At 44.2% G+C, this 13,898-nt stretch overlaps 1 long non-coding RNA gene across 1 annotated transcript in view; it reads left to right on the top strand.

Moving 5' to 3' along the window:
• The window catches only part of LOC309675616, a 40,187-nt gene extending 26,705 nt beyond the window's left edge, over positions 1 to 13,482 (top strand). The window contains exons 2-3 of the long non-coding RNA XR_014269511.1: positions 11,054 to 11,141; positions 13,452 to 13,482. This is a non-coding gene — a long non-coding RNA (uncharacterized lncRNA). The remainder of the gene's footprint in view (positions 1 to 11,053; positions 11,142 to 13,451) is intronic.
• The last annotated feature ends 416 nt before the right edge of the window (positions 13,483 to 13,898 follow it).

Here is a 13,898-nt window from a genome sequence, read left to right as displayed (position 1 = left end):
CTCTGCTGGAACATCCTTCACAACCCAAGCTTTTCTTGTCCTTGTTGCTATTTTCCCTCTTTAACATGGTACAAAATGTACGTACTCTTTGTTGTTCTTGAAAGCCATTTCTCTCGTGCTGTGGTGGAAGAGCTCAGAGTACGTTCCGCTACAGCTCCCTTCGGTCTTGGCGGGGCCGCAGGTTTTCCGCCTTCACCTGGTGCCCTCAACCTACCGGTAAGGACGTGGCTGCTGCTGCCCCCGGGCTGCGTGGGGGAGATGCCGATTCACCTTCTACACTGTCCGGCACGGCACGGCTGAGATCTCCAGGATGAAACGCAATAAAAATAAGAAGCCGGAATGGGAGGGTGCGAGATGATATTTGCGTACGGAGTCAAGACATGCGTTCTGCCCGTTTTGCCTTCCCCTACCTTGTTTTCCCCCAGGCAAAATGAACACATGCAGCAGCTTCAGATCTGTGCTGGTTGCCTGCAGGCTGCTTAATGGCCAGTGTAAAACGAGGGATGGCGGTTAGCCAGCTCCATAATCGTGAGCATTCACCTTGCTAAAATCCTTGAGGTACCTGGAAGGAGGAGGCTCTGCTGGGGCTCCTGCAGCCCTCCAGCAGAGGAGCAGCACTGGGAACGTGCGAAAAGCGACACCAGTGGCCTTGGCCACCTTGACTTTCACAGGGACTACGGGCGGATCAAAGTAGGTTATTCCCAACCTGTTTTCCATTCAGTTGAGCTGTTTGCCAGAAAGAGAGCTGAATGGGTGCCGGGTGTGTATGTATTATTATTATTATTTTAATTTTTAAAGATGAGAAGTCATCACTGCACATAACCAGGCTGGTAGCAGTGAATTGAGGGGTTGTACACCACACAAGTGCAGTTCCCAGTGCTTTTTCTTGACTGGTTTGTGTCTTGGACAGCTTCGTTGGGTGGGTTTTTAATGACTTGTGTCAGATATTCTTTAATTGTATGATGGCGATGGAAGCTGGAAAATGAGCAACTGCAAGAAACACCTATTTGCGTAGGTGAAAGATGTTTGTAGGCTAAGAAGTAGTGCTTTCCTTAAACACTTGGAACCCCCAAGGTAGTTAAAGAGGTGAGAGCAGGGAAAGGTTGTTATTGCCTCTACAGCTGCATCAGTATGGCACAGAGGAACTAACCTGTCCAGAGATGTTAGGGAGGAGATGACTGAAACCCAGCCTTACCCATGGAGGTGTTTGAATGCTGTGGCTCAGTGTCCACGTGCTGCTCCCGCAAACTCCGAAGCCTCATGAGCATGTAGATCACGTACACGTGCGGAAAGGCGCTCGTTTGCAGCAGTATTCTCAAGTGGCGAGTGACGAATCCTGAGTTGGAATTTGTAACTATGATAATCCTTTAAAAAATAATTAATAGTCTGCTAAGCAATAATGAAAAACGCTTAGGAGATTGGAGGACAGATCTGTGCGAGTCCTTTAGCCTGCTGCGTTAACCAGAGTATTCCCAAGCTCTTATAGTTTATCCTCTGCAATGTAATTTTTGAGCAAAATAATGTTTGCGCATTCTTATTTAAATGTTATCATAATTTCTCACTAATGGAGTGGTTAAGAGGTTATAATGTTCACTGAGCTTTGAATTTTCTGGTTTTGATCCTCGGGCAATATGACTCAGATTTTGTGAGATGTTTGACTTTCTGGCAGAAGAGGTATAGAAAATAAATCAAGATTTACTATTGTAATTAAAATAGCATTTTCTACTTTAAAGTATTTTTGTCTACATGCTTGTGTATGCGTGTTTATATAGCATACACAAGTACTCAGATTTTTTTTTTTCCTATAGTGGAAATTCTATTCATAGCTTAAAAAAAAGGCATCAGTGGAGACTGGTCATCTTTGTATTCAGCATACGTTAATGTGATGAATAGAGATATTTTCCCCATACCATTACGAATATTTATAAACTACACATCACTGCAATTTACTTTAAAATGTATTTTCTCTCACAGGGGTTTTCTCTGTTTGTCATGGTATTTATCCAACTGGGAAACACTGAGAAATGGGAATGTGTTACCCGAACAAGCTGGAAGGATACAAATCATTCTCTTTCTGCCCCTCTGTGGGAATAATGTGAATATTTATAGATCTGGAAAGCTTTCAGGAGTCTTTAATAAGTGAGAGCCAAACCATTCTCTTTGTGCTGATGCCATTTCTGGTTTTGACCTGAACATCCATCAGCTAGGAGCTCTAGCACCAAGGAGACTGAATCAAACCAGTCAGCTATACGTAGGCCAAATTTGTGGGCTTTTTTCTATTAAAATTGCAAGAGAGCAGGAGCAAAGATGCAGAGCCACGCAAGGGCACCGTTGTTCACAACAGGTGACAAAAAGGACACTTAAATACAGTCGTCCTGGGGAGCGGGCGGCGGGTGGCTTCTCGCTTTTAGACGGCTCTGTGAAGTCGCACGGGTCGGATGCGAGATCTCTTCGAGCGGCTTGTCCCACGCGGCTAGCGGTGGTCCCCGTGCGACATTTAGCAGTGCTTTCCAGGGCTCTGCCGTGATCGCCTTTTGCCGAACTGTTTTATGTGAAAGGTGGGTAGGATTTTATGAGAAGTGAAAGCGCGCTGATGAGACAAAAGAGGAGGTTCCAGTGAGCTCCTCTCGCTCATTGAAGCCAACTGATGGAGTGGGGAGAGGAGGAGGGTTAACGCGATCTGGTGGGAAAGCAGAGAGCAGAAAAAGTACTTCAAAGCAACAACTGAGCAGGGGTCAGAAGCAGTGTCATGTCCAAAGAGAAATGGAGAGGGGAAAACCTGAACTCCCTGAGCCTTCCTGACAAAGACAGCAGTGCCGGGCGCGAGAGGGAAGAGTGGAGTTTGGCTAAAACGGACACGCTGCAGGGAAGAGGAGGTTAGAGAAATCTGGGGAAAAGAAAATTCATTGTGATTTAAAAAAAAAAAAAAAGAGAGAGTAGAGTATCTTATAAAAAATCAGCGACAGCTCTCCTGTTGTCTTTTCTTCTTTGAGTTTCCAGGAACAAGGTAGGAGCAGAACTCCTGAAAGTGAGTGGGAGTGTGCGTGATTTGTAAGGGGAGATGCGAGGCTGGTCTTAGCATAGCTCATTCTTCAGGTGACTCTTTCATGTAAAGGCCATATTTGAGCCTTTTGTTGTTGTCGGCTTTAGGACTGAAGGCCCAATTCTGATTGGGGCAAAATTTCTCCTTTCTGTAATACAGCACCAGCCTAAGTTAAAGCTGCAGGATAGATCCTCGATTCTTTGTTCACATAGAGCCAAAACAAATCAATAAAACATATTCAAAGACCCACTTGGGATCCTAGATCCTATAAAGCCTTCCAGAATGTTAAGTTTTACCAGAGTATTTTGCCTGAGGATGTTGTGTGTGCATGAAGCAACTGTATCCTATAGCAGTAAATGGTCAAACAAGAACTGAAAAGTTATCTATTATAGAATGTCCCTAATAAAATTTTATGCGTTGTCTTGGGATGCAGGCAAAGCAATCTCAAGTCAAGAATGCAGTGCGGGAGGAACGGGTTACAATTTTTGCAGCCTGCATTAAATCCAGCTTTGGGAGAGTGGGGGAATAAGTGTCAAGCATGATGAAGTTTGACACAAGAAGATGCGCTGGCTGCTCTAGGGTCGCATCCAGACAACTGTCTGCTGCACCCAGCCGCGCGCGCTGGTTGAAAGTGGGGAGTGGGACCACCTCAGCGGCCACACATGCAGCTTCACAGCGGGAATGGTAACAAATGTCTTTAGGAGAAGACTGACTAGCTGATACCAAAGCGGAGCAGAGGTTACTACTGAGTTGTGCTGAAGCACTGGCCCTTTGCCTGGTTGCTGCCAAGCTGCTTGGCAAGCTGTCGGGGAGTTTGGGTTTCTAGGGTCTGCTGGCTCAGTGCCTCCCAGCCATTCAAGCTGCTCCTGGCTCCCGTGTCGGCAGGTTTAGCATAGTCGTGTCCCAGCGGCTGCCTGGGTTGAGGGTACCCAGCTCCATGGTTTCCTTGTGGAGGAGCCAGGGGTCTGGCAACCTCTGCTGCACCCTCCTGACAGCCTGGGAAAGGGCTTGGGGACACCTGGCTCCCTCTTGGTTTACTGGAAAGGAAATAGGAGTGACTGGCAGCCTGAGGAACCAAGAAATGGGAATCTCAGCTGTTGCCTAATTTGGAAAAACTTAATATTATTTTGATGGATTTTTTTCTTATTTCCTGTCTATGAAGAGTGCTGTAATTTCTAATCCTTTCTCCAAAACAGAATGATGGTAATTTTATTCCAAACTCCCCGTGGACTGAACTTCAGTCAGCTCTGCCTTCAAGAATAATCGGATTTTCTGTGGCATGTCCTTTCTCCAGACCAGTCTCTGCTTTCCTGCGCTAGTCCTTTGTCTTCAGGGTTCAGTTGCCTTGACCATGCCTACACCGTAAAGGGTTTTTTTTGCCTCTTCTTCTAGTGTTCAGAGAAGTTTTTTGCCACCGTCTTTTCCCAAAGACCAATTCAGATGCTGTTTTCTCTTTGGTAATTGTTTTTGTCCTTTTAATAATCCTGGGACATGGTGGAGCCTGTCTGTGCTCGGTTCTCAGTCCCTACTTCTGAGCTTCGTGCTCTTTGTTTGTTGTTGCCTACCCACCCTACTTTGGGACTCCCACTCTCCCCAGGCCTGCTGTCCCATTGCCATCGCTAAGGCTGTCCAACTGCTTCCTCCACCCTGGAGCAACCCCAAAATATGGTAACCTGACAGCAAACTGACACAGAGAACCTAAATGTCTCAGAGCATCCGTTGCATTAACAATGACTGAAAGAAGTGCGAGTATGAGAGACTGTGGCGTCCCCTCTCAATTTGACGATTTCTGAGCCAAAAACTCAGTGATGAGGTCATACTGTCCCCCAGTGAAAGGGCTTTTATATTCAGCAGGTGAATTACCCAAACATTTAAGAAAGTGGCTGTGCACCAATGTTTTGCAGGGTAATGGCTGTTAAGTAACCTTCAGCCACAGGAAAGTCAGGAAGGGCTTTTGGTTTATTTTAATGTTGTGTAGCGCTAAATACCCACAGCGGGAAAACATGCTGTGTGCTCAGAGCAAATGCACGGATGTTGGAGACTGCTGGATGCCTTGAGCGTGGGCAAACGCCTGCAATGGTGGTTTCATCATTTCTGTGCAGACATCAGCCCTCACCGAAAGCTCCAGTTCTCCCCTTACCGGCGTGAGCGCCCTGCCGCAGCTCGGCCCTCTCAGCCCTTCCTTGCTCACAGGGGACGCGGTAGCGTGCTCAAGAGACTCACCTGTGTCCTGGGCGACATGCCTTGTCCTGCATTGCCAGTCTGGAGTCTGCGATAACTCAGAGCAGTCCTAATCTGTGGCTTTTGGGAGCTGATGAGGTTTGCACCTTAGCCATGCTGCAGCCTGGGGATAAGAGGATGTTCTGGAGAGGCTCAGCTATAGCAAAAAAAAAAAAAAAAGAAAAGATTTGGCCCAAGATGAATACTCCTCCACTTGTTCTTAGCAAATACAGTCATTAAGTGTCCTCCATCTAAGGGGCTCTGTGTTCGAGCATTTGGGAATTTAAATTGGTAGGTCAGGTTGTTGTGTCACAAGTGCCCCTTCTCACACTTCAGTATTATTTTTAATCAAACTGTTAAATAATAATGCTTTTAAAAGAAACAAAAACCACTTCAGGAGAACATTGAGTCCTGAAGTACCCCAAACAATAACGCTGCTTCAAATTCCTGCTCTGTGTGTGGTGAGGAGACCAGGACAAGCATGGGACTTTCTATTATGAGACCTGAGCCACCGCCGCTGATGAGAAATGGGGTAAGAAGGGTGGAAGGGAGTCTGTAACAACACAGAGGCAATGCTGCTGCCTAAAACCAGCCCTTTATATAATCTGGGATGCCGGCAACGCTTTTGCTGGGGTTTATTTTAATGGCTCTTAGTGGTTACGGCTGATTGTCGACGGCGGGGCTCGCACCCTACCTTGGAGGGGTAGCCCGGAGCGGGCAGTGGCATTGCGAACCTCCACGGCCTGCCACCAGCACGCCCCGACCCTGAGGGGACCGCGGCCGAGCCCCAGCAGTCCTTCGCCCGTGCCCTTTCGCTCCTGGCTTTCCCTGCTGAGCCTGGCGAAAAGGCCTCCAATTACTTCCAATTGCGGTGATGGCTTTGCGCGAGGTTAGACACCCGTCTGCTGCGGCGGGGAAGGAGCCGACCGCCTCATTAGGCCACCAAGCAGCCTGTCAACGGTGGCTGCTCTCCGTCACGGCTAACCTGGCTCACTTCTGCGTAGCCATGGCTCCGCGTCTCAGCTACGGCCACAAGCTGCTGTCTTCCTAAGAGGAGGTCAGAGACCTCCACAAGGCTTTGAATGGCCCCGCTGGCACCTATGTGCTGCTCAATCCTGATACGTGTCTTTGGTACAGGGAGCAGCGGTGCATAAAACGGAGCGGTCCAAGGACAGATCTAGGCCTTGGGCAGGTCCGAACCAGGTGGAATTGTAAACTCTGGCATGAATACAGCATGGAGAAACAATTCCTTCTTGATTTTTATATTGTACCTGCACAAAAGCCTGGTGGATGCTATAGTACAGCTTTTGTTAGAAGAAATGTGAAGGTTGGTCGATTGGCTGAGGGATGGATACAAACACAAGCAAACAAGGGATGCAAAAAGGTGGAAAGTTGGAAGGGGAGGAGTAAAATCACCTTGTGTGGAGAAAAGCTGGGGTGATCTTCCATCACCAGGAGAAAGAACAGCCCGCCGGTACCTACAATAACTCTAACCCAAATCACGGCTGGGTAGGTCTTGGAGGAGCTGGGAGCAGGAGCCAGAGAACTCTAAATTGCCACAGCTTCAAGAGTATCCAGTTCTATAAAGGTTAACATACCCTACAGAGAATGACAGTACTCAAAAAAGATTTCCCTCCCTCCATGCAGCATATTTACACAGCTATTATTTTGGTGCTGTAGGATTCTGTGTCACCCACTGAAATCAGGGACTTCCAAAAGTCAATAGGGTTTATGCAGCTGATTTCAGGAAGGACAGGGCTTTGCCCTCCCTAAGAGTAAACTGTTCATTTTGTAAATGATTACCGAGGGAGAGTACGATTGCACTCCCGGTGCTTGCAGGAGAAGCTTTTAACTGGCAATGACATGCAAGTAAAAGTTGCAGAATGCAAATGCAGTTTTGGGGTACCCGGCTATTTGCCCTGTGTGTTAATGGAGATGTTAATCCCATTTCTGATGGCCTCCCGGCAACTGTGTGCCTGCTCGCAGGAACTTCCTAAGGTGTAGTCACAGAGATATTTCAGAAGGGGTCTTCCCTGTTCTTCTAAGGTATCGGATAGGAAGAATGCCTCTTACAATGGTCTTACTCCAAATACCCTTGAGCTCACTGGTTTGCAATTCAAAAGCAGTAGTTTATAACACCCCGAGAATGTAGGAGGTTTTTCTCCTCCCTGCTGATAAGCTCTTGAATTATTTTACACATTGCATTTAATTATATTTCCTTTTATTGTAACAAAAAAAAAAAAATTCAGCTGATGTGTTCATTTAAGCAAGATGTTTGCATCACTTTTTTCCTTATTCTGTTGTGCTGCATCCACCCACATTCTCCAGGAACGAACTTCTCAATGCAGTTTGATTTGTGGTGTGGGCTGGTTGGTTTTTATGACCTTCATTCTATTCCAGCAGTTTGGTGCCTGGGGGCAGCAGAAGGCTTCCTGCGGAGATGGGTCCGTGTAACATTCTGTCTGTTCCCTTCTTCCTTCTGTTACTGCCTTCTGCTCCCACTTCTGTTTCTTCTTCCTTTGTAACGGCTGTTCAAGGAGGATGAGGGAATTGTTGGTTAGGACACACTGGACCCTTAGCCCAGATTGTTGCAGTTCATTTTCTAGATTTGCTGTGTCCTGCTGAAAGAATGTGAGCAATATTTATGTTATTGTGTATTACAATAGCAGCCGGAGGCCCAAAGCAAACACAAGGACCTTTGTGCTTGCCTTTGTGCAGGCAGAAGTCCTACACCACGAAACATCAAAATGGACAAGACCGGCGCTGAGTTAGGGAATGTCCAGTCACTGGGGGTTTCCCAATTCTTAGGCAGTTGTATTTTGGGACTGGGTTTCTCTCTGCAGAGCTGGAATAATAATTTCCTCTCTCCACGTTGTGTTTAGATCTCTGTCATGTGAAAAGTTTGACTATTTTGGTGTTGAGCAATGATACAGAATCGTTCATTTTACTTTTTTTTCTTTTATATCCCCTTTTCCCTGATGCTGTGTATTGCCATGCATTCACTTTCTTCTCACCTCCCTCTTTTTTTGTTTCAGCACAGGCTCACAGCAAGTCCCTCAATCCCAAACCAGCCATTATACTTTTTCTTTTCCCTCTTGAGGGATCATTTACATGTGTAGCAATGTCACCAAGCTCATTAAAGACCGCTTGTTTCAAATCTGTGTGATTGCTCGCATTTAGATAGCCTGATGGAAAACTGGCTGAAACGCCTTTTGAAACATGGTCAGAAACCTGTGCTTTATCTCCCTGTTTTGTTCAGAGGAACCAAAATTAGAGCAATGTGTCCTCTTCATTTGCAAAGATTTTGCCTTTTACATTGGTCTAGGCTGTGGGGTACTTTGCTTCAGCATGGGTTAATGTACTGTAGGAGTCAGGGCAGCCTGAAGTTCTGGGGGTCTGGAAAAGATGACCAAAGAACGGTTTCGACTGATGGGTTTTACCTCTACAAAGAGCTGCTTAGTGTTCAGCAGTGACTCAAGTAAGAAGTATTTTATATTGCAGAACATTAGTCCACACGAGCAGAGAGTGAAAGATAGTAACTTAAGGGTAGAATTTAGTCTTTGAGAGACTGTCCTAAGCAGGCTGGGACAGGAGATCGTAGAAATTAAAGGACAGCTCTAACTGGGTGCTGGTCAGCCTCTACTGCACACTCTGCGTCTTCAGTTGTCAAAAAACTCGGGAAGCTGAGCATGTTCCCATCCTGAAGAACTGTACTGTAAAGTAAAAAAAAATAATCACCATCCTTAAAGAAATTTCACAACTCTTATGTAGGTCATTTTCTGTGTCACAATTTAAGGCTTTTATGTCTCAAAGCTGTATTGGGGTGACTATAATGAAATAGGAGCAGTGACTGAAAACTTTATAGTTCATTTGGTAATTTGGAGATGTGTTGTCAGCTTAGCAAAAACTGATAAAGCGTCGAAGTTAAAGCATCGTCTTCCATTTCTGAAGATATCGGTTTCATGCTTAAAAAAAAAAAAGTGAGCCTTGGGATTAAAGTACTTCATCCTAATTTTCTATATATTGAAATCTATATATCAAATACTATGCGACAGAAACACCGATGCGCGACCTACTTAATGTTGTCTGATTTTTGGTTGCAAGGGCAAGGAAACAGAACAGAGCAAAAAGCTTTCCCCCATCTTCGTCGTCACTAGCTGTGAAGCATTGGTAGTGGCAAGAGGTTACGGGCACTGTAGCACTTTCAGATGTCAGGAGGGGCGCCCTGTGCTGTCCTGTGGGAGAGAGGGACCCTCTCGCCCTGACAGTTGGGCAAAGCCTACAAATAGTGTATATTTGACCTGTATCTTTCTGGAGACCGGTGATGGCAAGGAGTAGTCAGAGTTCCTATTCCAAGCATATCCTCCTTCAAGACTCTACAGGTGAACACGAGCCATAATTGGTGATTTCACCTGTAAAACAGCTCAGCTGAAGAGCAGATTCTTGGCTCTGTTTTCTCCTAGCCCGTGGGGTACAGTTCACTTGAGGTAAAGAACATCAGTCATTGTTCTCTGCCAGGGAAGCGCTGCTCCTGGGAAAATAAGGTGCACCTGGTTACCAGAAGAGCTTTGATGGATCTTTTCCATCAGTTAGAGACTACATCAAGAGATGTATTTTCCAAATCTGGTGCAGAAAGTGTATGGAAAACATTTGAATAAGTTCACCTGGCAGTTAATGCTGGTAAATTTTATTTTAAAGCCTTGATAAGAGCTCCAATTTTGCGTTAGTTACAGATGTCATGAGGACAAAGCCAAATGTCAACAGGCTCTTAGAATAATGCACTAAAGCCTTGGGTATGTTCTGTTACAACGAGATGGTTTTTTTTCTTTGTGGCAGTCTTGTACAGACAGGAAAGTCAACGTTTGAATACAGTGTGACACTCCCATTAAAAAAAAAAAAATAATATGAAAAACCAGCACCTACATGAGACCCAACCAAACCAATTAAATTTCTATGTTGTCAGAGACATTTCAATCAAACGTGTACAATTTCAAATGTAGGGTGTGTTCCTTTTCCATGCTTTGAGTAATTTTTTGTTACCTCATGAACATCTCACTCCTACTACAAGAACCAGTATTGTGCAGATCTGATACACACGAGGGGCTTTGTTGCAAGAGGCGTCAACTCTTGGAAATAGTTCCTTGCTCTCTGACTGAATCCAGTCACCCAGGTTTTCAGGGGTCAAGTTCAGCCGTTTGTGTGCACGCCTCCACTGCTGATGGTAACACCAATCACACGAGAATATTGAAGAGTGCAACTGGTCCTGATAAGTAGAGTAATTTGCTCTTTATGTGTGTTGTTTTTTTTCTTCTCTGCGTTATTGTTGCTGAAACTGTACGTTTATTTTTTTTGGACAAAAACATATCAAGAGAATGTTTGGTACAAAAGCTAAGATGTACTCTTGTACCCAAAACATATATGGTGGGCTCCAAGAAGTTGTAGATGTACTTGACTGGGAGTAGAGTTGCAGGGTATGTCCCATGTTAAGCAAGTAACCTACTTTGCACAAAGATGGGATTTAGAGATTGAGTTTTTCAAGGTCTTTCTGAGCTTATAAGTCTCTCTTTCTCTCTGACGGATATGACAATACAGAATGTGCTTTTGGAGATCCTGCAAGGTATAACAGTATTTATTTTTGTTAGGGTTTTGTAGAAAAATATTGTATTAGTGCCTGACAATTAGTATGGTTATACTTATTCCTTATATAGTAATGCTATAAAAACGGCACTTTCAGGAGATCATGAAAATTACTTCCTACCATATTGTTCCATGGCTGCTGTTTCATTTCAGTTTGGACATAGGAAGAGCACATGGCCACGGTTACCTAATGGTGCCGGAAGAGCACCATCCTCTTTCACCTTTTGCTGCATTGTTAATGGTAAAGTATGAATCACAGTTATCGCTTGGTACATTTTCATAATGATGTATGGTGATTCGGATGTGCGTATCTGCAATTAATGAGAGGGAGTTGCATGGCTAATTCCCTGTGCAGTGCTGACATCCTGTCTGCAGCTTTGTCCCTCATCCTTTACTTACGTGTCTCAAACAGCCGGTTATTGCATTACATCCTTGTATTATATAAATAAAGCCTTGACCTTTGTCCTTTGCAATATTGGTTCAGTGCAGTTTTAATTCAATTTAGAAAAGAAGCCTGAGTGTTAAAACCATTTGAATCTCCCTAAACACGTTAAACGTTGATGGGACTATTTCTGCTCCAGAGAAAGCACTAGGACTAAGAAATTGCCTTCTAGCTTTTTGTCATTGACAAATGAGTGTGTGTTTCTTCAGATTGAAACTATGCAGGAAGTCCTTTCTGGGCCGGGAGTGTGTGTACTCCTCTGCATTGCAAGGCAACGTAGGTCTGCAGAAATTAGTAGCAGTGCAGTGTTTTGTTTATTATTTCATCAAACACTTCTGAAACAATAACCATCCTCAGGCAAGTTCCTTCCCCTGCTGTGGGCAAATCTCCAGTAGGCTTTTTATTTTTTCCCCATCACCATATTTTAGAGCTTACTTAAGGCTTGTGTCTGTGAATCCTTCCTGACAGAGCCAGGCTAGCCCTAGAAACACTGCAGCCCATTAAGACAGAGACCACTTCATGGGTATATTGGTGTCAGAAGCTCAGGCCCTCTCCAGGGAGAGTCTGAGCACCTTTCCCTGTCACCATCCATGTGGTCGTGTTGGTTTTTCCCCAATGCCTGTGTGTGTGTTAGAAGTGGAGGTAAGCAGGGTGCGTATGTCTCCGAGCATCTAAACCATGTTACCGCTGAGCTTCGGTTCCCCACATAGAAAATGGGGATAAAGGCACTTAATTATCTTCTGTGGATATTGTGGGATAAATTCATTAAAGATTTTGAGTATTACAGCTAGACGCAATCTGGCCTTTATTAAAATCACTGTGATTGTAATGCCATTAGTACCTCTGTGCAAATCCCAGAAAAAGTAATTTTTTTTATATAATGATGGAGATACAGATCCTCTAATTATCCAGGACAACTCAAATTAGCACCACAAATAACTGCTAAAAGTTGAGACTGCATGATGTGAAACATAATTGATTTTGAATATGTTAGGGCACATCTGCTGTTAAGTGATGTAGAATGTTATTTTCTCCTGGTGGATGTTTAACAATGTTTTGAAGAAACAGAGCTGTGATTTACACCATTGTTGGAGATTTTGGGGAGCAGAAGCCTGAGATAAACAAGGAAAGGAAAACAAACTCACAGCTTGCTTGAAATTTTCACCCATTGCCACTTCTACCTTGTCTTGTTTAATTAGAAGAGGCTTTATATCAATTTTCTATTATTTGCAGATTTTAAACTGGGTGCAATTACAAAATAAGAATTAAGAAATATTTTCTTTTGTTCTTCGTTTCAGATTTGTCCCATTAGTAGAGTAAAAAAAGGATTCCTAGCAAACCTCCATAGGTTTCCTTTGAGAGAAGTAAAATAAACCTCGATCACTGATAAGCTGACTGACTTCATTTAGATTTTCCCCCTCCTCCATTTCGATTCCCCCCACTACTTTTGGTACAATTATGTGTAAGCAGTGATTGCACGAAGCTGCCTGGATTCCATGTAAATGATACGTCTTTGGCATACAGGAGGTTTTGTAAGTCATTTAAAGTAAGGCATTCTTCTATGCTTGGCAGAAGAAGGATACAGAGAGCTTTTGTACCTCAGTTGCATCAAATTGAATATTTCTTTAATCACCCTGGAGAAGAATGCACTTGATTGCATTCTGTGAGTTCTGCTGTTATTGTTCTTGGGTAGACCTGGTGGGTAACGGATGGCCTGACTCCACACCACTGCTACCCCGGTCACCCCCTCCATCCACCAGCCCTTCTCCCTTGGGCAAGACCTGCTCTGCTGGAGAAGTAACTGTGCAATAGTCAAAAGAAAAGAATGTGAGGAAATAGCCGTTAATAACAAAGTTGGCAACTCCCTGAGAGGAGAGCTGTTTTCACATTAAAATCTTCTCCAAAGAAGTAGTGAAGCTTTGCTTCATTTGATGTCTTATCAGGTAATTGCACAGAAGGTGGTTTCCAGGTACGGATTTTTTTCCTGAAGGTAGGCTGAATACTCACTATTTAAAAATGGGCAAAAAGCCCTGCACGCTGCCCAAGCTGTCAAAGAGTTAACACCCCGTGCATAAGTTTAATACTTTTTTTTTTTTCCCCCCTAATAAGATGGTGCTAAAAAGACAAAACTCCTATATGAGAGATTGTTAAACCTCCAGAAGAGAAGAGAGACGATGAAAGCTTGGGTCTGTTTTTGGATGTGGCTGCATGGTGATGTATTTAATTTTGAAGAAAATTAAACAAATCTGAATCTTTCCTTCCCCTTTTTCATTTACAGAAAATAGTAAATGCAAAGCCATAACTAAAAAAGAAAGTAGATTGTGCTGTCATCAGTTTAGACATTTTCCTGGGAAACACTATGAAAAATATTAATGGGGAAAAAACGTGTTACTTTATGCTCAGTTTTCACTCATAAACTCCTATTTTAAAGTAGTCACTCAAATTAATCTAGGCTCAATCCTCAACTAGAAGCTGTAGAAAGGAGTCCTATTCTGCCGCTGTCTTAAATTGGCATAGTCAGACTGAGCACCAGAAAGCTCCGAGGAACTGCAGTCC

The sequence above is a fragment of the Vanellus vanellus genome (genome assembly GCF_965231255.1).
Source record: "Vanellus vanellus genome assembly, chromosome: 9".
Classification (NCBI taxonomy): Eukaryota; Metazoa; Chordata; class Aves; order Charadriiformes; family Charadriidae; genus Vanellus; species Vanellus vanellus.
This window is presented reverse-complemented; position numbering and strand designations above follow the sequence as displayed.